Here is a 22,909-nt window from a genome sequence, read left to right as displayed (position 1 = left end):
TTGGACCTTCAAACATTTTGACCCCGGTGAAACCCATGGAGAAAAATCCTGGAATGTTTTCCTCAAAAACCTTAACTGTTATTTTAACTGGAGAAAGCAAGACATAAACATCTTGGATGATATGCGGGTGAGTAAATTATCAGGACATTTCATTCTAAAAAAGTGATTTAATCCTTTAAGTCTGAGAACTTCTCAGAATGAATGGAGCAAGGTAAGTACAATCCTCAAACCACTGTCTGCCTCAGTCATAAATGCCTGCCTGCCCAAATGCTTCTCAGAAAATGTTTTCATCCGAGTGTGACTGTCTCTGGCTGTGTAGACTCCAATCAACCTTGAGTCACAGGGCTGCATGAAGAATGGCTCAAGTTGATCATAGACACGACAGAGCAACATCTTCTCCCCATGCTCTGTCTCACCAGACACTTCAACAACTTCACAGCACTCTAGATCACTAAGAGTGAAGACATTGTTGGGTTTCTTTATTCCTATAGTCTTCTTTGGTTCATGAAGTATCTTCCTCGATTTGTCTGCTTCCCCAAGCCGCCTCACAATCTGTGAGAGAGGATTTCGCCCAGAACGAACCAATCTTTTCAGCTGATGCAAGTAATTCTCAAAAGAGAAAGCACTGCACTCATCTAGACTGCCATAACGGTTTGCATCTGATGCCAGGTGTACCAAACTGTGGACATTGTAAACAAGAAACTCATCCCCATACAAATGTCTTCCCTGTGCAATGAAGTACACCAACAACTCCTCTGCATTGTGATTGTACTGTTTTGTTAGTCTTGGGCAAACAAGGATGGATAATGCCACACTAAAAACCAGGAAGTGCTCATAGAGCTGTTCTGCAATTATGCCTTTAAGCACAATTTTTCCTGTATAGAGGGTAAACTGTCTCAACTCTGTGGCCTTCCATCTGTCAACCTCTTCTAAGCCTCTTGGTTTCCTTGCAAACACATTTGGAATGCTTGCTTTAAGCTTCAGAAGCTGTGAACTGACCTGCTTAATATGACCAGATGACAGTCTGATTCCCAGTGGTCCCCTCAGCCACATGAGGATCATTTTGCGCATAACCCCAAGGCAACACTGGTGCATATAATCAGCTGGGAACTGTTCAATCATGTTAATTGGGAGCTGGCAAAATGGTGACAGAACTGAAGACGTGTGGTGCTCCTCCTGAGACTGATCTCGAAATGTTTTGTCAGTTCTCAATGTTAGATGGTTTATTTCAGGATAGATCACCCGATTGCCATCCCACACTCCTTTTTGTGTACATTTGTCACACCCATAATAGCCTGAACACAGCTTTATGGACTTCACAAGAGCCTTGGCTGGGGCATCACATGTAACACAACGCAGCTTCATCCTAATCAAACCACTGTCTGTCTCTAGTCCATTTTCTATAATGCTGCGAAGGTCACCAACAACATCATCAAGAAAGTCAAGATTTTTGGGCTTTGACAAACCAAAACATAAAGCAAACGGAAATACTGAGGGAGGAGATAAATTCAATTGGCACAACACTGGCCACAGAGTCTTCTTGCTACTTTTGAAAAGTGGCAAGCCATCAATATTGAGCGAAAAGTCAATGAAATCTAATTCAGAAATATCCTGTAAAGGATACATTTTCAAATGACTCAGGAGCTGGTCTTTGCAGCCAAGGTAGATATACTGCATTCCTGATTTGATCTCGAACTCAACACTTTCACTGGTGCCAAGCAGTGTTTTTGCGGTCCTTGGCAGGTCTGGGTGTCCATTTTCAATCAAAAGTTTTAGCAAAGAATCCACTGCATTGTGTTTTACATGAAATTCATTTGTCCACTGTGCAATGCATTGTCTAAGTGGTAGGTTAGTTTCCCTATAGCTGCTCTGGGACAGGATATCATCCAGATCTCTCTCATCTGCACTTTTCAGTTTGACAGAACTCTCTTCTTCTGTAATTTCTTGGGAAAGCGTTGAAGGACAATGAGGAGAGTCATTTTTTGGCAAAAACTCTGATGCAGCTGTTTGAGCACTTGCACATTTTTCTTCTAATCTTCTTGCCCTTTTCCAAAGAGATGAGTACTTTCTATCTGACATTGCAACTCAATATACATGAAAGCTAAAGAGGAACAGAAAAAAAAATTGATTAAAAAAAACATACCGAGCACAATGTTGCATCCATGATGCTTTCACTGTAAATAAAGAAGAACACAGAGAAATGGCAGCATGAGTAAACATTTGTGAAGTGAATCATATTCAGTTGATGATAATAATAATAATAATAATAATAATAATAATAATAATAATAATAATAATAATAATAATAATAATAATAATAGGCAGAACTATAACACAACACCCCTGGAAAAGTTTCACAAGAAGAAGACTAACATCAACATAATTTTCCCAGCCTGGTCTCATCATTAATATGTAACATTAACTGTATAAAATGTACAACGCTGAAATGTACAAAATTGACGTATTGACAATAATGTAAACATTACTATGTCTTTCCAACCATGTAAAATAATTATATATATATATATATATATATATATATATATATATATATATATATATATATATATATATATATATATATATATATATATATACACATTTTATATTCTGTAACCCTGCCCCAAACAGAATTTTTAATTTATGCAAATTTATGCCGGGATTTGGAGATTCTAAAGATTTGGATTACAGCGCATACATACAATTGTTGACCTTTGTGAATTTAAGTTCCGTTTTTGAAAGTACAGCAAACTAAATAAATAATAGGCAACATCATAATGGACTGGATTTAATATAGAGCTTTTTTAACAGACCCATGGCCATCCAAAGCGCTTTACATGTTGCCTCATATTCACTCATTCATACACCGACGTCGGGAGCAACTGGGGTTAGGTGTCTTGCTTATGGACATCTCGACACTTGGAGTGCGTCTCAATCAGCTCCCTGGTTCAGTAGTCGGGGCACTGATTAGGACATAAGTCAGTGGGCTCTGACCCTGATCAGTGCCCTGACTACTGAACTAGGGAGCTGATTGAAACTCACCCTTGGTCAAGTGGAACCAGGGATTGAACCACTAACCTTCCGGTTTGTAGACAATCTACATCAGGGGTGTCCAACCCTGGTCCTGGTAGCTACCATCCTGCAGATTTGAGCTCCAACCTGAATCAAACACACCTGAACCAGCCAATCATGGTAATCAGGGTGCTAGATAATTACATACAGGTGTGTCGGAGCAGTGCTGGAACTGAAATCTGCAGGATGGTAGCTCTCCAGGAGCAGGGTTGGACACCCCTGATCTACATGAACCACTGCCACACCAGTAATAATGCGATTAGAGAAATGTTATTCATTTTAAAGTGTAGTCTTGTTTAACATTATGTATCTTAATAGGCCTAATCATCCGAAACGAGCCAGTTTCCCCTATAACGTATGCAGCCTACTTATGCACTAGTTAGCATTAACAAAATGCATGAACACATTCACCAAAACTAATACTTTTAGCCAGGATCTCTCCCTGTCTCTCATCAAAATGAAAACCCCCTCAGTCACCCAGTTCAAGATAAGTTATCTGCTAAAATCATCTTTTCCCAGGCTAACTTTCCTTCCACATCAGGTTAAAAATTACTTAAACAAAACAAGGAAGATGGGCCTAGTAGGTTTACAAATTAGCCTAATGAATACAATACCTATAATAATATAACTGTTACATTACTTTGAGTTATCATTACCTTACCTTTTTACAGCAGGAAGCCAGGTAAATAAAGGTTTTCAAGCTTGTTCTTCGAAGGATGAGTGGAACTAATCCATTAGAAGATTCTAATTGGCTCGAAGGTGTGCGTCCAGACAGCTGTTCCAGTCAGTTTAATCACGGTTCTAGATTAATGCGCTGCCTTCGTCTTTCACACGGGACGCGGAATGCGTGGCCAGCGTTACCCTTCGCGATTTGCGTTGCGCTACGCCAGAGCAAAGTAGGCGAAGTTTTCAAAACTTTTTGGATGCCCCCGTTTCTATTGGCCGCGCTGGTAATCGTCACAGAGCGCAGCGGCAATTAAGTTGAACTATTTGTTTTATTTTTAAGTTTAACTATTTTTAACTTTGACCGCGGCGTGCGCGCTGTGCTTGCGTCACCGCAGCAACAAAACGTCCTCGCGCGGCGCAAGCAATATGAAATGCATGGGTTTCATAACTTCAATTACAACAACCATGATAATAATTATAACGATACAAGTATTTAACATTAATAAAATAAATTGATATCATTATAAATAATAATAGAGGCTATTGTTCATGAAGTATATTGTAGTTGTCTAAACTTTATTTTACTTTGTTTTTTTTTTAAAAAAAATTAAATTTAAAGCAGACTGAGTGCGTGCATAGTTTTAAGGCAAGTCGAATATATATTTTAGAATTCCACAATGGCATACTATTGAGACTCTATAATCATTTAGGTGGTGTAATTTTTGTTAAAGTAAAAAAAACAAAAAACAAGTAGACTAAAGAAACCACCTTATATTTAAATGTTGCATAGGCTACACTAAAGAAAACATTGATAAGTCAGGGAAACATGTTTTTCCAATACTTGAACTCATCAAAATATTTCAAACAATTTCAACTTGTTATATGACATTCAACTAATTGTTAAAGTCAGTTTAGTATAGGCCTAATTTAAGTCAAAATGACATGTGCAGCCATATAATTTGATTACTTATACATTTTTAAGGCAGCAGCTGAACTTAAGGTTTTAAGTGTAAGTAGGTGGACTTTTTTTGTCCGTTGTTTTTTTTTTTTTTTTTTACAGGCAAATGGGCCAAAAAAAGAAGAAGATTTAACTGACACTGAAAAGTAAAAAAAAAAAAGCAAATTAAACAGTTATCAGACAATTAAATGCCTTAATATTGCAGGGTCACAAAAACGTACTGAGAAGGACAGATGCACATACTGCAAAAGAAAGAATTAAGGAAAATAATTAAGTTTTAAGAATTAACACCTTTTAGACTGTAGTGCCACCAGAATCTAGAACAGCAACCTGTAAATCACCAAAACTAGCCTAAAGCTATCAAAGACTTTGCTAAGGTAAGGAAGGTTGAAGCATGACCAACAATTAATAAAAATTACAAGCTGTCACAAGTTTAATGAAATATGAATATTGATTCTTTAAAGGTTTGGAGTGAATCTTGGCCAGTGCTAGTTCAAGTCAGACAACAGAAGGGTGGCGAGGGAGTCATGGTTAGCTGACCAGGTCCATCAATGAGCTAAATGGACCTTTCGCGAAGATGAACTCCCAAAACTACTGCTAGGTTCTAAGATATCTTAAAACAGTTTTACAAGAGTTCCCTGAAGAGTCAACCTGCCTCGAAATGTTGCAAATAAAATGTTGTAATTTTGTGAACTCGTCACATTAGAAGAACATTTATAAAGAACATTCAACATCTCATCTCTCAATGATATCCTCAAAACAGTTTCCTAATGTGAATGAGAGAATGTTCTTCCTTTGTTTGTTATGAAACATTAGTACAATGATATATTGAGATCATTATAAAAACTTCAATTTAAGAACATTCCCAAAATATACTCGAAAGGTTGCAAATAAAATGTTGTAATTTTGTGAACTTGTCACATTAGAAGAACATTTATGAAGAACATTCAACATCTCATCTCTCTATGATATCCTCAAAACAGTTTCCTAATGTGGATGAGAGAATGTTCTTCCTTTGTTTGTTATGAAACATTAGGACATTGATATATTGAGATCATTATAAAAACTTCAATTTAAGAACATTCCCAAAATATACTCGAAAGGTTGCAAGCAAAATGTTCTAATTTTGTGAACTCGTCACATTAGAAGAACATTTATAAAGAACATTCAACATCTCATCTCTCAATGATATCCTCAAAACAGTTTCCTAATGTGAATGAGAGAATGTTCTTCCTTTGTTTGTTATGAAACATTAGTACAATGATATATTGAGATCATTATAAAAACTTCAATTTAAGAACATTCCCAAAATATACTCGAAAGGTTGCAAATAAAATGTTGTAATTTTGTGAACTCGTCACATTAGAAGAACATTTATGAAGAACATTCAACATCTCATCTCTCTATGATATCCTCAAAACAGTTTCCTAATGTGGATGAGAGAATGTTCTTCCTTTGTTTGTTATGAAACATTAGTACAATGTTATATTGAGATCATTATAAAAACTTCAATTTAAGAACATTCCCAAAATATACTCGAAAGGTTGCAAGCAAAATGTTGTAATTTTGTGAACTCGTCACATTAGAAGAACATTTATGAAGAACATTCAACATCTCATCTCTCTATGATATCCTCAATACAGTTTCCTAATGTGGATGAGAGAATGTTCTTCCTTTGTTTGTTATGAAACATTAGTACAATGTTATATTGAGATCATTAAAAAAACTTCAATTTAAGAACATTACCAAAATATACTCGAAAGGTTGCAAATAAAATGTTGTAATTTTGTGAACTCGTCACATTAGAAGAACATTTATGAAGAACATTCAACATCTCATCTCTCTATGATATCCTCAAAACAGTTTCCTAATGTGGATGAGAGAATGTTCTTCCTTTGTTTGTTATGAAACATTAGTACAATGTTATATTGAGATCATTAAAAAAACTTCAATTTAAGAACATTCCCAAAATATACTCAAAAGGTTGCAAGCAAAATGTTGTAATTTTGTGAACTCGTCACATTAGAAGAACATTTATGAAGAACATTCAACATCTCATCTCTCTATGATATCCTCAAAACAGTTTCCTAATGTGGATGAGAGAATGTTCTTCCTTTGTTTGTTATGAAACATTAGTACAATGATATATTGAGATCATTGTACAACTTGTTACCTCAGAAACATTCCTAAAACATCATTTGAATGTTGCAGTTAAAATGTTATATCTTGGTTTACATTTAACGCTATAGGAACATTTTTTAAATGAGAAAACATTCTTAAAATATTCGTTAAACATTACATTCAAATGTTTTCTTCAGAACATTAACCAAACTTGTAGGGAATGTTAGCCAAAGTTCTGAGAACGTTCCCTGCTAGCTGGGTCATATCTTTTGTATTTATTTGTGCTTTCACTTGTAATGTGATTGGGCTAGTGGTTTAGATGTGCTCTTGAAATTGGAATAGAGAATAGTGTGTGTTGAGTTTGCTGCTCAACCCCCCACCAGTAATTTACATTTGTGAGGAGTTTATAAAGTGAGGAGTTTATAAATTTGCTAACCAACTTTCAGCTTCACAGCAGTTAATTTTACATTTACAAATCAACTCATTCTTCCAGAGCACTGGCAGCGCAGGTTTACATCCAACACTAACATCAGGAACATTATACAATTAAAATGTCTTTACAAAACTAGAATGACACTCTCTGCTGCTCATAATTCACTGCATGCTTACAGTACAGTACAACATTATTCCTAAGTTTCCTCTTTTGAATGGATGGTAATGGCCTAACACTGGTGTTGGTGTTCAGTTTCATCAAAGTTGCTTTGATAGTGTTTGATTTTTTTAGCAGTATAAATTGCATTACAGTATTACTGTATAAATGTTGTAAATTGCTGTCTCATTCAGTTTTGTATTATGTTATTGTTTTGTCCATAAGTTTAACACTTTTGAAAACAGCATGTAAGGATGTGCGAATTGGCCTGTAGAACAAAGATTTGATTGTGTTTGTGTCAAAGTGAGAAAAGATTTCAGGTAAATTGAAAGATGTTGCCATTGAATGCATTTTTTGCTAAAGCAATGTTGATCCACAGTTAAGCTGTGATATAAAATGTTCTTTTACAAAACATTTCTCAATAATAAACACACTTTTTCAACTTTTTCAACTCTTCACACAGTGATCACAACTTCAGTCTGTGCAAGCTAAACTGTGGATCATGGGCACTTGATTCGAGACATGAATGAAGTGTTTTGTTAGTTTTTGTGGATTTTGAATGTGAAATAACTGATGTGGAGCAGAAAGTTGGTTTGGAGAACTGTGTGAAGGATTTTGAAAATGACCAAAGTATTGAGAAATGTGGCCTAGCGATTGTAAAAAATGTAATTTAGTTTAATTTGGCAGGGCAAATCCCAGCATCTTCTCTAGTTTATTTGAGAAGGGTTCTGCCACATTGGTAGTTTGAGCTCTTTTGGCCTGTGGTTCACAAACTGGTTTTTCAAGTCTCCTTTATTGAAATGTAAATTGTGAGTGGGGGGTTGTGGGGGTTGAGGAGAGAAACACACAGGCGTCGTGATTTACTATCTAACATCTAACTATCTATTAATACATTAGAGAGCTATTTCTGCTTGATTTAACCCTTTAAACTCAGGTATTGCTGTAAAAACTCTAAATCTTTGCAGTGTGTTTGTGATGATAAGAAATGTCACAGCAAACACAGAGGTGTCGTGATTTACTATCTAACAGGGGACCTGAGTCAGTGTGTGTGTAACGTAATCACTATTCAATAATGACCTGCATTTAATACATTAGAGAGCTATTTCTGCTTGATTTAACCCTTTAAACTCAGTTATTGCTGTAAAAACTCTAAATCTTTACAGTGTGTTTGTGATGATAAGAAATGTCACAGCAAACACACAGGCGTCGTGATTTACTATCTAACAGGGGACCTGAGTCAGTGTGTGTGTAACGTAAATCACTATTCAATAATGACCGACAAATGAATACATTAGAGAGCTATTTCTGCTTGATTTAACCCTTTAAACTCAGGTATTGCTGTAAAAGCTCTAAATCTTTGCAGTGTGTTTGTGATGATAAGAAATGTCACAGCAAACACACAGGTGTCGTGATTTACTATCTAACAGGGGACCTGAGTCAGTGTGTGTGTGTAACGTAATCACTATTCAATAATGGCCTGCAATTAATACATTAGAGAGCTATTTCTGCTTGATTTAACCCTTTAAACTCAGGTATTGCTGTAAAAACTCTAAATCTTTGCAGTGTGTTTGTGATGATAAGAAATGTCACAGCAAACACACAGGTGTCGTGATTTACTATCTAACAGGGGACCTGAGTCAGTGTGTGTGTGTAACGTAATCACTATTCAATAATGGCCTGCAATTAATACATTAGAGAGCTATTTCTAATTGATTTAACCCTTTAAACTCAGGTATTGCTGTAAAAACTCTAAATCTTTGCAGTGTGTTTGTGATGATAAGAAATGTCACAGCAAACACACAGGTGTCGTGATTTACTATCTAACAGGGGACCTGAGTGAGTGTGTGTGTAACGTAATCACTATTCAATAATTACCTGCATTTAATACATTAGAGAGCTATTTCTGCTTGATTAACCCTTTAAACTCAGTTATTGCTGTAAAAACTCTAAACCTTTACAGTGTGTTTGTGATGATAAGAAATGTCACAGCAAACACACAGGCGTCGTGATTTACTATCTAACAGGGGACCTGAGTCAGTGTGTGTGTGTAACATAATCACTATTCAATAATGACCTGCAATTAATACATTAGAGAGCTATTTCTGCTTGATTTAACCCTTTAAACTCAGGTATTGCTGTAAAAACTCTAAATCTTTGCAGTGTGTTTGTGATTATAAGAAATGTCACAGCAAACACACAGGCGTCGTGATTTACTATCTAACAGGGGACCTGAGTGAGTGTGTGTGTAACAATCACTATTCAATAATGACCTGCAATTAATACATTAGAGAGCTATTTCTGCTTGATTTAACCCTTTAAACTCAGGTATTGCTGTAAAAACTCTAAATCTTTGCAGTGTGTTTATGATGATAAGAAATGTCACAGCAAACACACAGGCGTCGTGATTTACTATCTAACAGGGGACCTGAGTCAGTGTGTGTGTGTAACGTAATCACTATTCAATAATGGCCTGCAATTAATACATTAGAGAGCTATTTCTGCTTGATTTAACCCTTTAAACTCAGGTATTGCTGTAAAAACTCTAAATCTTTACAGTGTGTTTGTGATGATAAGAAATGTCACAGCAAACACACAGGCGTCGTTATTTACTATCTAACAGGGGACCTGAGTGAGTGTGTGTGTAACGTAGTCACTATTAAATAATGACCTGCAATTAATACATTAGAGAGCTATTTCTGCTTGATTTAACCCTTTAAGCTCAGGTATTGCTGTAAAAACTCTAAATCTTTGCAGTGTGTTTGTGATGATAAGAAATGTCACAGCAAACACACAGGTGTCGTGATTTACTATCTAACAGGGGACCTGAGTCAGTGTGTGTGTGTAACGTAGTCACTATTCAATAATGACCTGCAATTAATACATTAGAGAGCTATTTCTGCTTGATTTAACCCTTTAAACTCAGGTATTGCTGTAAAAACTCTAAATCTTTGCAGTGTGTTTGTGATTATAAGAAATGTCACAGCAAACACAGAGGTGTCGTGATTTACTATCTAACAGGGGACCTGAGTGAGTGTGTGTGTAACGTAATCACTATTCAATAATTACCTGCAATTAATTTATTAGAGAGCTATTTCTGCTTGATTTAACCCTTTAAGCTCAGGTATTGCTGTAAAAACTCTAAATCTTTGCAGTGTGCAGTGTGCAGTGCCTAACAGGGGACCTGAGTCAGTGTGTGTAACGTAATCACTATTCAATAATGTAAATACATTGGTGTACCTGACAATAATCTTAAATGAGAGATGTGGACTGATCATATACTGTAATTATGAAGACACAACAGAGAATGAATTTCTTAAAGAAATGACTTTTCTGTAATGTATTAGGTGTTATGTCTAAGGTATATTGTGTTTGTGTGTGTGTGTGTGTGCCTATTGTGATACCAGATGCCTGTGTAAACAAGTTAACTTATTTTAATGTGTTGACTAAAATACTAAAGCACAAGAAGACTTGTGGACTAACTAAGTGTAGTGTGTTACTTGATGTTACATCTTGTAACTTTATTGCGACTGTGTAATAAATATATTTAAAAATAAGCTTCAAAATAAATTAAAGTATTAAAGTATATTTTAGGTTACAAATAAATACTTCTCAGTACATTCAAAAGAACACAGTTATTATAAAAAGACATATTATTACTTGACACATTATATAGTCTGTACGAAGCTTAACTGCATTTATGTTATTTATTTGTAAAGACATGTAATGGTGGAGATGGCATATATATATATGCCAAATGCATATATATATAAAATGAAGACAGACTTGACTGCCAGCTCACTTCACATTCACACACAGCTCCACTGCAGACTAATGGAGGTCCCCTGTTGGATAGGTAGACATCGGTCACACACAAACACACACAGCTCCATTAGAGTCTATGGAGGTCCCCTGTTGGATAGGTAGACATCGTTCAGGTCCCCTCTTGGCATATTTTTTAAAAAATAAAAAAATGCTTATTTGAAATTATATTATGAATAAGGACCTTAAAAGAAAATTTTGTATGTGATTTTTGTTTCTTCAAAATGACTAGAAACACAGGTCCCCTCTTGGATAGTGTAGAGTGATAGTCCCCTCTTGGTAATATAGACGTGTATGTGTGTGTGTGTGTGTGTGTGTGTGTGTGTGTGTGTGTGCGTGTCTCCCACACACATGAAACAAGTTTCAATCATTCATTCATTCATATCAAGAGGTGGCCAGGCTGGACCTTGATACTTTTAACAAGAGGTGTTTATTCAAGAGACACAATAGATTTTAAAACTTTGCCGTTTCTCTTTTGTCACCGCGCGGACGATGTGCGTGCAACAGCGAATTGAGCGCTGGGAGAAAAAAAAACGTCAACTAGATAGTGCGAATGTGTACGCGCCTATCCCGTCTTTACGCGCTCACTGCCAAAGGAGTACTTTGAAAGGCTCGCGCGCGCATCTGTGCGCGTCTGCGCGAGGCAGAAAGGAACGTAGAAAGTGAAGTATATCCGTGTTCTTATCAGTTGTGTTTCCAATTTGAGCTTGATCCTCAGAAATGCTTGGTAAAATGTAACGTTATCTTGTTGTGGACGCTACCGCACTACTTGATCAACAGAAGAGCTTCGCTACTGAAAAGCTATTTTATTGAGAAAACAGTGACGCTACCACCACGCTACTGAAAAATGTAGTTAAGCTAGTAGCGTCACTACTTGTAGCGACGCTATTGCCCAACACTGCGTGTTAAGCAGGGCATCGGGCCAGTTCACCAGGTAAGCCAGCTCGGTCAATTCCTCCACATACCTCTCCAGCTGCCATCCGCTCTGCCTGAGGCCCCACAAATGATCCACCGCTGCAGTGGGAGGTGATGGGAACTCAGGAGATAAGGGGACTAAGAACACACCCATCTTGGCCCTGGAAGTCTTGACCTTTTGGGTCCGGTCATCTGTTACGGTGTAGATGCAGCACTGAGAGAGATTTCTAAGACTTCCAAACACAAATAAGCTTTATTCAAAATACTGACTTTACAAAGACCATCTAACCATCAGAGGCAGGAAAACTAAGAACAAAGGAACATGTGACTAAACCAGGAAGTACAGGGGCAAAACACAACAGACACAGACCAAACGTAAAAATATGGAGCAGCAAAAGCTGTTTTCACCCTAAAATTAAAAAACAACAACAAAAAAAAAACAGCATATATAAAGTTTTATATCCAGTTAACTATAGTTTGTTGCATTTATTAAATTATAGAACTACAAAAAGAAAACTCTTGACTTTTAATTGCTTTTTGTGACAAAGGAAAACACCAAATTCTTAAGAACATTAGAAAGAAAGGAAAATACTGGCAGCTGTAGAGTTACTTTCAAACAAAATACATTATGCATGGCTGAGTCCTTCCCTTATTTGTGGGAAATAAAATAAAGGGCAGCCTATTTAAAAACAAACAGCTGCTGCGTATTAGAAAGAGCAAGCATAAAATTCTAAGTTTATGGTTTAATTATCTCTATTAAGGGAATATAATTATCAAGATTATACAGGTGGTGGTCATATAATTAGAATATCATTAAAAAGTTGATTTATTTCACTAATTCCATTAACAAAATGAAACTTGTATATTGTATTCATTCATCACACACAGACCGATATATTTCAAATGTTTATTTATTTTAATTTTAATGATTATAACGGACATTTAATGAAAATATCAAATTCAGTATCTCAGAAAATTATAATATAGTGAAAAGTTTAATATTGAAAACACCTGGAGCTGTGTTCACATAACTTTTTATCTTACCAGTAAGAGTTCTCCTAAATGGCAATACAAGTTCTTAGTTAAAGGGATAGTTCACTTTGAAATTAAATTTTGATATGTTTTAGCTTACCTCATGGGCATCCGAGATGTAGGAGTATTTGTTTCCCCAGTAGTTTCAATTTTGATAATTTTAGGTCAAACCGTTCTTCTCTGTGCCTCACATAATTCAGGTCTATGGTCACCACCTCAAAAAACATACACAAAGAAATGCCAAATTAAACAATCCCCCATCGTAAGCTCCGTGAGTCTCAACTTGTGTCCAGTTTGCAGACATTTCTGCTTGTTTAAAGGGGGGGGGGGGGGGGGGGGGGTGAAATGCTGTTTCATGCATACTGAGCTTTTTACACTGTTAAAGACTTGGATTCCCATCCTAAACATAGACAAAGTTTCAAAAACTAATGTTGGACGTTTGATGGAGTATTTCTGTGTTAAAAATACTCCTTCCGGTTTCTCACAAGTTTCGGAGAGTTTTTTTCGAGTATGGGTCGGGTTGACGTTAATAGATCGGAAGGTCCTTGTATGGGCCGTACGGGCTCTTCTCCCGGTAGGGTGCGTGCGTGACTAGAGCGAGAGAGGAAATGCACGCCCATAAACACTCTCTCAGGTGCAGATCCAGTCGATCCAGGCGCCGCGCTCCACTTTATTCCTATGGGTGACGTCTTTAACGACTTCAACGCTTCAGCACAGCATTCCGGGAAGGCAGCGCTGCATTCGAACCGATTTGAACGCAGAAATGACAGGAAGCTTCACAACATCGTTTCAGTCACGTCCCAAAAGTGGATCTCCACCGTTCACTGCTATCAGGACTTCACCAAATCATACCAAAGAAGTGTGTTTTTGACGGAGCAGCCCCAGCGGTAAAGGTTCGGTCCTGCTTTGGAAGCAGCCGGTGAGTAAAACTGTTTCAAATGTCTGTGCTGTTGGCTCGTCGCGTGAGTAAACATCAGTAAACGTCACGATCGCGTGCTTCGTCATGCTAACGGACTCTATTGTTGTTCTATGTAAGTTATAGCGTTACACTGGTCTGACGTGCAAAACCGTTTTGCTTGCTACTGCTAAGGTTTAGTCACATACAATAGTCCATAAACCGAATCATGTCCTCATAAACTGCGAGTAAACACACACAAATGTTGACAGGCCACTAAATACAGTCCATACCACAGAGACGGACGTCCTGCTGTTGCTGTTTCTTCTGTTCAATTTATTTCAGCCTCCGAATGATTCTGGATCATTATCTGTATTAGCTGAGATAGCCATGAGTTTCTCCACGCTTGAGGACGTCACCGCTCGTCATTCTTTAGCTCCGCCCACACGATTCGCCTCCAGGCGCTCATTTTTTTTCCGGAAAGACTCGGTACAGCCTATATTTCTTTTATAAATATAATAAAACTAAAGACTTTTCGGAGATAATAATAATAATAATAATAATAATAATAATAATAATAATAATAATAAATGTTATTTATAATGCACTTTATATTAAACAAAATCTCAAAGTGCTACAGAATTAAAAAAAAACAAAAAAAAAACAGAACAATCAACAACAATAAATAAATAAAACTGAAAAATAAAATAAAATAAATTAAACAAGTAGCAAGTCAATTAAAAGCTCTGCTAAAAAGGTGGGTTTTAAGACCACGCTTAAAAGTATCTATAGTCTGTGGAGTCCGCAGGTGGTCAGGGAGAGCGTTCCACAGACTGGGGGCTGCAGAGCAGAAGGCCCGATCCCCCATAGTACGGAGATTGGCTGTGGGAGTTTTGAGGCGATACAGCGAAGCAGAGCGGAGGTTACGAGTGGCTGTTTGTGTGGTGAGGAGTTCCTTGAGATAGGAGGGAGCATCACCATGGATGCACTGGTGGGTAAGGAGAGAGATCTTGTACTCGATCCTGAACGACACAGGAAGCCAGTGGAGTGATTTTAGAATGGGGGTGATATGGTCGTATTTGCGCACCCTCATGAGGATCCTAGCAGCGCTGTTCTGAATGCACTGCAGCCTCTGGAGATTTTTGCTAGGGATGCCAATAAGGAGCGCATTGCAGTAGTCCAGCCTGGAGGAGATAAAGGCAAGGACAAGCTTCTCCGCATCAGCCAGTGATAGAATGGGACGAAGATATGAAGGATGCAATACTACTCTATAGGTACTCAAGATTGACATGAGATTGACTGAAACTGAGTGTTTCACCACCCCTTTAATTTTAGTTTATTTTGTATACGAACACTCTCTGCGTTTAAAACACCGACTAGCTCTTCTGGCACTGCAGGGTTGTATTATTGAAAAACAAGCTCTAGGAGTCGCACGATAACTACGTACACATTGCGGCATTAGTTTTGGCTTTTGTTCACACAGCGCTCGTCCCGGATCGAACGCCGCAATGTTACTAGGTCCCCGACCCGGGTTCAATTCGGTAATCAATTCCGGGATGTGGTTTCTTTCACACAGAAGGCGACCCGGCAATGCTCCGGGAATATTGTGGGTCCGACGTGCAGTGTGAAAGGAGCTATAGAGAAGCAAAGGGAAGGAAAAGGTGTGGTAGAAAAAAGTGTACAAACAATAGGGATGACCGCATCCTGGAGAGGATTGTGAAACAAAACCCGTTCAAAATATGGGGAAAATTCACAAAGAGTGGACTGCAGCTGGAGTCAGTGCTTCAAGAACCACTGCGCACAGACGAATGCAAGACATGGGCTTCAGCTGTCACATTTCTTGTGTCAAGACACTCTTGAACAACAGACAGCGTCAGAACCATCTCGCCTGGGCTAAAGACAATAGGACTGGACTGCTGCTGAGTTGTCCAAAGTTATGTTCTCTGATGAAAGTAAATGTTGCATTTACTTTGGAAATCTGGGTCCCAGAGTCTGAAGGAAGAGAGGAGAGGCACACAATCCACGTTGCTTGAGGTCCAGTGTAAAGTTTCCACAGTCAGTGTTGGTTTGGGGTGCTATATCCTCTGCTGGTGTTGGTCTACTGTGTTTTCTGAGGTCCAAGGTCAACGCAGCCGTATACCAGGAAGTTTTAGAGCACTCCATGCTTCCTGCTGCTGACCAACTTTATGGAGATGCAGATTTCATTTTCCAACAGGACTTGGCTGCTGCACACAGTGCCAAAGCAACCAGTACCTGGTTTAAGGACCATGGCATCCCTGTTCTTAATTGGCCAACAAACTCGCCTCACCTTAATCCCATAGAAAATCTATGAGGTATTGTGAAGAGGAAGATGCGATTCTGCCAGACCCAACAATGCAGAAGAGCTGAAGGCCGCTATCAGAGCAACCTGGGCTCTCATAACACCTGAGCACTGTGTGTATCGGTCTGTGTGTAATCAATGAATATGATATAGAAGGTTCACTTTTTGAATGGAATTAGTAAAATAAATCATCTTTTTGATAATATTCTAATTAATAGAACAGCACCTGTACATTGAGAAAATTAAGAAGTTAATAAACACATAAAAACATAGATTAACAAATAACACTAAAATGCAGAGTTTATGCAGAGTCAGTGTTAGTAAATATAGACTAACTATTGCAGTACACTTACCATTTTCACCATGTCCATGTTTGGTAGTGTGTATATCCAGTCTTCCTCTGCAAATAAAAATCATTTAATGAGCAAATAGTTTTGTTTAGCGCAAAAATATGTTTAGAAAAAATAGCTTTATATTATTATATATATATTTTCAAACTATTCAACTTAGAGGTACAAAAATGTACACTTAAGGGTACCAACCCCAGTGATGGCCACTTGTACCTTAAAAGGTAAAATTTTCTTGTAGAAGAGGTTCAGTCAAAACACTGCTTCTGTAACTGCATGAGGGATAATATGCTCCATAAATTTCTTGCTGACACGTTGCAAGCTTTATTTAACATAACAACTGATGTAACATCTGGAATACTCCAAATGAGTCACATACGGAAATTCTTATTTTTTTCCCTACAAGGAAATAACTGTGTAAACGCGGTTTATTTGCGTTGCCGGTTTACTGGTTTGCACGGAAACGGGGAAAACTGTTTTTTTTTTTAAATAAGCTGATATTTGTGAGTTATCAGCTTACTGGAGTGCATGTAAACACGCTCATTGGGGTTATGCTGCATGTCGCTTTATTTAGGAGCTAGTAACTGTGTAGTTGCTGATGCTGTGATATAACAATAATTCATGCATGTATATAACTCAGTATATATATCTGTAAAATAACAGTGTTTGTTGCTCTTTATTTAACCCCTTAACTGTCACCAGAAGTGGAAAGTCCAGGGGTCAGAAAGTAAAAGTCCTAACTAGGGGTGTAACGATTCTTTTAACAACGATTCGATTCGTATCATGATTTGAGGTTGTCGATACGATTTAAGGACGATATTGGTTAATTTAGAACGATATGATCCGAAACGATTCAGTGACTTGAAATCGATTCAGTAACTTTTTAGCCAAAAATTTAAATTTAAACAGAAATTAGTGTGACTGTTTTATTTCATTTTTTTTGGGGGGGGGGGGGGGGGTAAAGGCATTATTATATATATATATATATATATATATATATATATATATATATATATATATATATATATATATATATATATATATATATATATATATATATATTAACATGATAATAAACAGCTGACTGACTTCCAATTTTTTTTTTTTTTTTTTTACTGTTTTATTTCAGCCGAATCAAATTGTTGTTAAAACGAATCGTTACACCCCTAGTCCTAACCATATTTTTATTCCACTCATGAACTCAGTCAGCTGAATTTACTAATTAATTCTACCTCCTGGCTGAAAACTGAGATACTTAGGAAATCCAGGTGTTTGGAACAAAATCAAGAGCAGGACTTTTTATCTTCTAAACCTGGACTTTCAACCTCTGTTCACATTTCAAATTCTCTGCTGCCCTGTACTGGACAACTTGAGACACTGACAATCAGGTAATATGACTCGTGACTGCCGAGCAAGCACAGTCATGTGTGGCCCAGATGGGTTTGACCTGGCCTGTCTAACTGCGACCCAGTCAGTTTTGTCCTCAGTTCCATGTAGGCCCCACATGAATTAGCACAGATTAAATAAAAACGAAGTATGCAGATGCACACTACAAGCTGTTAAATTTAATACGGAATCAGAGTTGGAGTTAATGAAATAATTAAGTGATTATTTGAGGGACGATTTAGCATTTTTGATGAACACCTGCTGTTAACAAGCAGAATCACTGAAGGACAGAGAAACAAGTACTACAACTGAGTTTGTGATTTAGAAATTACTCCCTCACATCTGAATTTTGCATGGCACATTTGCACGGGATAAGCAAAGCAAGTCTCACAAGTGAGAAGCTGACAATATACAGTGGAAGATTCAGTTTCAAAGCTAAATGTAGGCTAAAAGCGCCAGTTGAAGCGAGCTTGTCATTGTACTGTTCTGTTGTTATGGTTTTCATTAAGAATAGTATTGATATTAATATTAAACACACCATTCAAGCAATTTGCTCCCAAAATGGTACTCTTTCTAAAGTGAAAGTATAATCCGTGCGGGAATTCCTAACGGTGCGCATTTTAAATGCAGCCTCCATTGTTCGTGAAAGATAAAGATAGAAATGCGCACAGGAAACAAAAACCTTGCAAAAAAGATCTACGATCTGCCCAATCATGGTCAAATCACTGAGTTATTCTTCTATTATCACAGGACCTCGGTGTTCTGAGAAATGTGGTACGCAATTTGTGGGGAAATTTTTACTTTACAAATTACAGACATGGGCGATTTTCACGGGATTAAGATCACAGACATTCTCTGCAATTTTCTGCAAAAAGATAAAATCAACTGAAGATCTCTGAAGATTTCATCAGAGGAGCATTTAACAACTCCACAAACGGCATTAACAGTTTCACACATTACTCACCAGATTGACTTTATTTCTTATTGAGATTAACAGAGTTTTATATGTTGAGGATTTATTGACAATTAAAGTTTAGTTTGATGTCACCATAATGGTGATCAGTATTTCCTTTAGTTGGGCTCTTGACCCTTGACTTTAACATTATTTTTTGTCTGGTTGTTTGTTATGGCGTGAACAGTGAGAGTAAATGTGATCAGTTGATGTTGGCTCATTGATGATAAGATTATAATCTTGATCTTGTGGCTTAATTCACTTATATTATGTCTGACTTTTATATGGGTGACTTGTTATTCATTTCTGTTAGATTTTTGTTCTTTTGATTCTACAGCCAGAGACTCATAGTTATAGCATTTCATACATTATTCAAACCTCAATATTACATATAAAACTGTAAAACCATAGATTTCATATTTAAAACATGGATTGGGAGAATGAAAGTAGTTCTGTCATATAAAATAATTTAATTAAAGCCCTTACCAAGTCTATTCCTGTAGAAATATATAGAAAATCTTTCAAACTTCAGTCTAGATTACAGCATCCCAGAGAAATCTGTTGAATTTATATTTGCTGGGTTAGAGAAATAACGATAGATTCACAAATTACAACTCTACAAGAGGTTTATTCATGCTTGTTCTCCAGTAAATGAAGCACACTGAGGTCAATGATGTTAGTCATTGCCAAGTTTCCATCAGAATGAGCCCTTTCCTCTACCGCTGTTTATACAGAACTTATTTCCTGACCCATCTCGCTGTTGTGGGAATATATGGCTCTTGGTTCAACAGATTTTGATGTTAAAGTGCCCCTACTGTGTAATTTTGTTAATGTTGTTAATTAATGAATGTTGATCATTTTGTTTTGGGGTAGTCCTACTATAGGTTCACATCCATCCACGGTCAAAAAACACTTTACTTTTTACATTATAAACAATACACATCACCTAATTTCCCAAAGATTTTGAAATTATTTGTTTGAAGAGTCTGTGTGGTTCTCTGCTCTGATTGGTCAGATGAGTTGTGTCTTATTTTCGTGATTTTTTTGTTTTTTGTTGTTTTTTGCACTGTTGTTAGTGCACTATGTAGTATTTTTGCAGTAAAATATCCAAAAACCACTAGGCCAGTGTTATATATTTTGTTCAGCACAACACTCGGTCCTTCTCTGTTTTACACTACAGTGACGTTAATAACTGCATCCATGAACATGATTTCTGCCCGTGTCCTATTTTCCACCAGCTGTGAGGTGAAGACCACATGTCCCAAGATGCTGCGCTGGCATCATCAAACTACGTCTTTGTTTTGAATAGGCGACCTCCAGTGGACGGAAAGTTGCATAGTTCACCTTTAAATAAATGTACTCATGTTATGCAAGATGCATGCCAGCCAAGCCGGAAATGATCTGTGTGTTACGGAGATGTTTCCTCTTTCCAGCAAAGCACATGACTTCAAGGAAAAAGACCACAGTGGAGGGGTGTGGAGCCAAATCTATTCCAACACAGAATCTGTTTATGATCAATGAATGTTCACTACATGCATAACTTGTCTTTTTTTCAGTGTAAGAAACTTATACATTATTGTCATTCTGCATCTTGAAGATGCCAGAGGAAAGTTTCTTTCTGTCTTTTTTTTTTTAAATTAAATTACTCAAAAGTAAAGAGGAACTACAGGAAACACCAATCGCCACAATGGTGACCTCAAGTTTGTTTATATATATATATATATATATATATATATATATATATATATATATATATATATATATATATATATATATATATATATATATTTTTTTTTTTTTTTTTTTTATGTATAAATTTCATACATTAACATCAGATGTTCATAACTAACGCTCACTTATGACTTAATAATCGCATGAACTCCAGCACTGCTTAAGGGTAACTGTAGTGTGGACGCACATAAACACTGAGCAATGTTATAACTAAGGGGATTTTGCCATGTATCATCCAAACAAAACGTTGTAATGCCAGAAAGTTAGTGATTCTTATTATAAAAAGGACATTCAAAGAATGAAAACCTTCATCAAATAGACTGATAAAAATGATTCTTTGGTGAAATAAATACTTTAGAAAAAACAAGTGTCATATCTACATGGAAAAAGTGAATTCAATATTAGTACTCAATTCAAGCTTGTAGAAATTAAAGCGTAAATATCAGCATTATCAAATTAAGTAAAACCTACTTAATTATTCTAGTACTGGTGTTCCCATCATGAACAGGGGCGCATGAATAATTAATATGGTTGTTTTTTTCGATTTATATGGTTGCTTTTTTCGATTTATTTATACTGCTTTAGCATTTCTTTTGTTGTTAGGTTTAGTAAATTGCCATCTGGATATAATTTACTACTCAAAAGGACCTATTAAAGGACGGAGGGACGGAAAAATGACCCTAGGGGTAATTAACAGATGGTTACCGAGTAGATCGTTCTCTGGGATGAGTTTTCATGAAAATCGAATGTAAAGATTTTTATCTTTAAAAACAGATTAGCTTATAATGCTAGTCTATGGGGCAAAGGGTAGTGATATTAAATCGCTAGTTAATACCACTAACAAGGCTCAAAATAGCCTCACACTAACACTGCAGCATAATGAGGGTCCCTACATGCAAACCGAAGCATTGAGAACTTTGTAAGAGTACAAACAGTTTAATAAGAAGATACTTTATAAAGACTACTTTACTACTTTATAAAGATACTTTATGTAAGGGATAATGTACACCCAGCCAGTTGTTATCGCAGAATAAACCGGGAGGGACGGACCGGGGGGGCACGGGAGGGACGGACCGGGGAGCACGGGAGGGATGGACCAGGGGGGCACGGGAGGGACGGACCAGGGGGGCACAGGAGGGACGCACCAGGGGGGCACGGGAGGGACGCACCAGGGCGGGACGGGAGGGACGCACCAGGGCGGGACGGGAGGGACGCTCCGGGGCTGGACGGGAGGGACGCACCAGGGGGGCATGGGAGGGACGCACCAGGGCGGGACGGGAGGGACGCACCAGGGCGGGACGGGAGGGACGCACCAGGGCGGGATGGGAGGGACGCTCCGGGGCTGGACGGGAGGGACGCTCCGGGGCTGGACGGGAGGGACGGACCAGGGCGGGACGGAAGGGAAAGGGGAAAGAGACAAGGAAGGAACAGACAAGGGAGGGGTAAACAAGGGAGGGACAAGGAAATCAAAAAGTTCAGGAGGCCATGGTGGCCCACAAAGTTCGAATGGCCAGGGCGGCCCGCCGAGTTCGTAGCCCGTAGAGTTCAGGCAGCCAGGGCGGCGTGGGTAGAGCAGGGCGCCAGGGAGGCACGGGCAGAGCAGGGTGCCTCAGCGGCGCACGGAGAGGAGTGCGCCTCAGTGCGCAGGGAGAGCAGGGCACCTCAGCGGCGCAGGGAGAGCAGGGCGCCTCAGCGGTGCACGGAGAGCAGGACGCCTCAGTTGACTAAATCCTTCACCAGCAGAGCAATTCATATTTTTGAATAAAAATGTTATGTAACAAATGACACATTTTAATTATTTTAATAATCTTAATTTTTCATGACAAAAAAACAAAAGACTAAAGTTATTTACAATGAGGAGGCTACAGGTTACAAAGTCAAGTAGTTGTCAAACAGATGTTAAAAACGTGTTTTTTGTTTTGTTAGTAGTAGATCACTGTCAAGGTTATTTCAGATAAATACACGCAAGTGTCCACTAGATGGCGTCATAGAGACGGGTGTCGTGTGTTGTTTCAAAGCTTCGGCACATTTGCTTCAACTGTTTCAGTGCTTCACGAAGCCTTGGTCTGCCCGTCACTGACATAAACTCAAAACAACAACCCACGA

This window comes from Pseudorasbora parva, chromosome 2, assembly GCF_024679245.1.
Source record: "Pseudorasbora parva isolate DD20220531a chromosome 2, ASM2467924v1, whole genome shotgun sequence".
Classification (NCBI taxonomy): domain Eukaryota; kingdom Metazoa; phylum Chordata; class Actinopteri; order Cypriniformes; family Gobionidae; genus Pseudorasbora; species Pseudorasbora parva.
The sequence above is the reverse complement of the archived record's forward strand: the minus strand, read 5'-3'. Positions refer to the sequence as shown.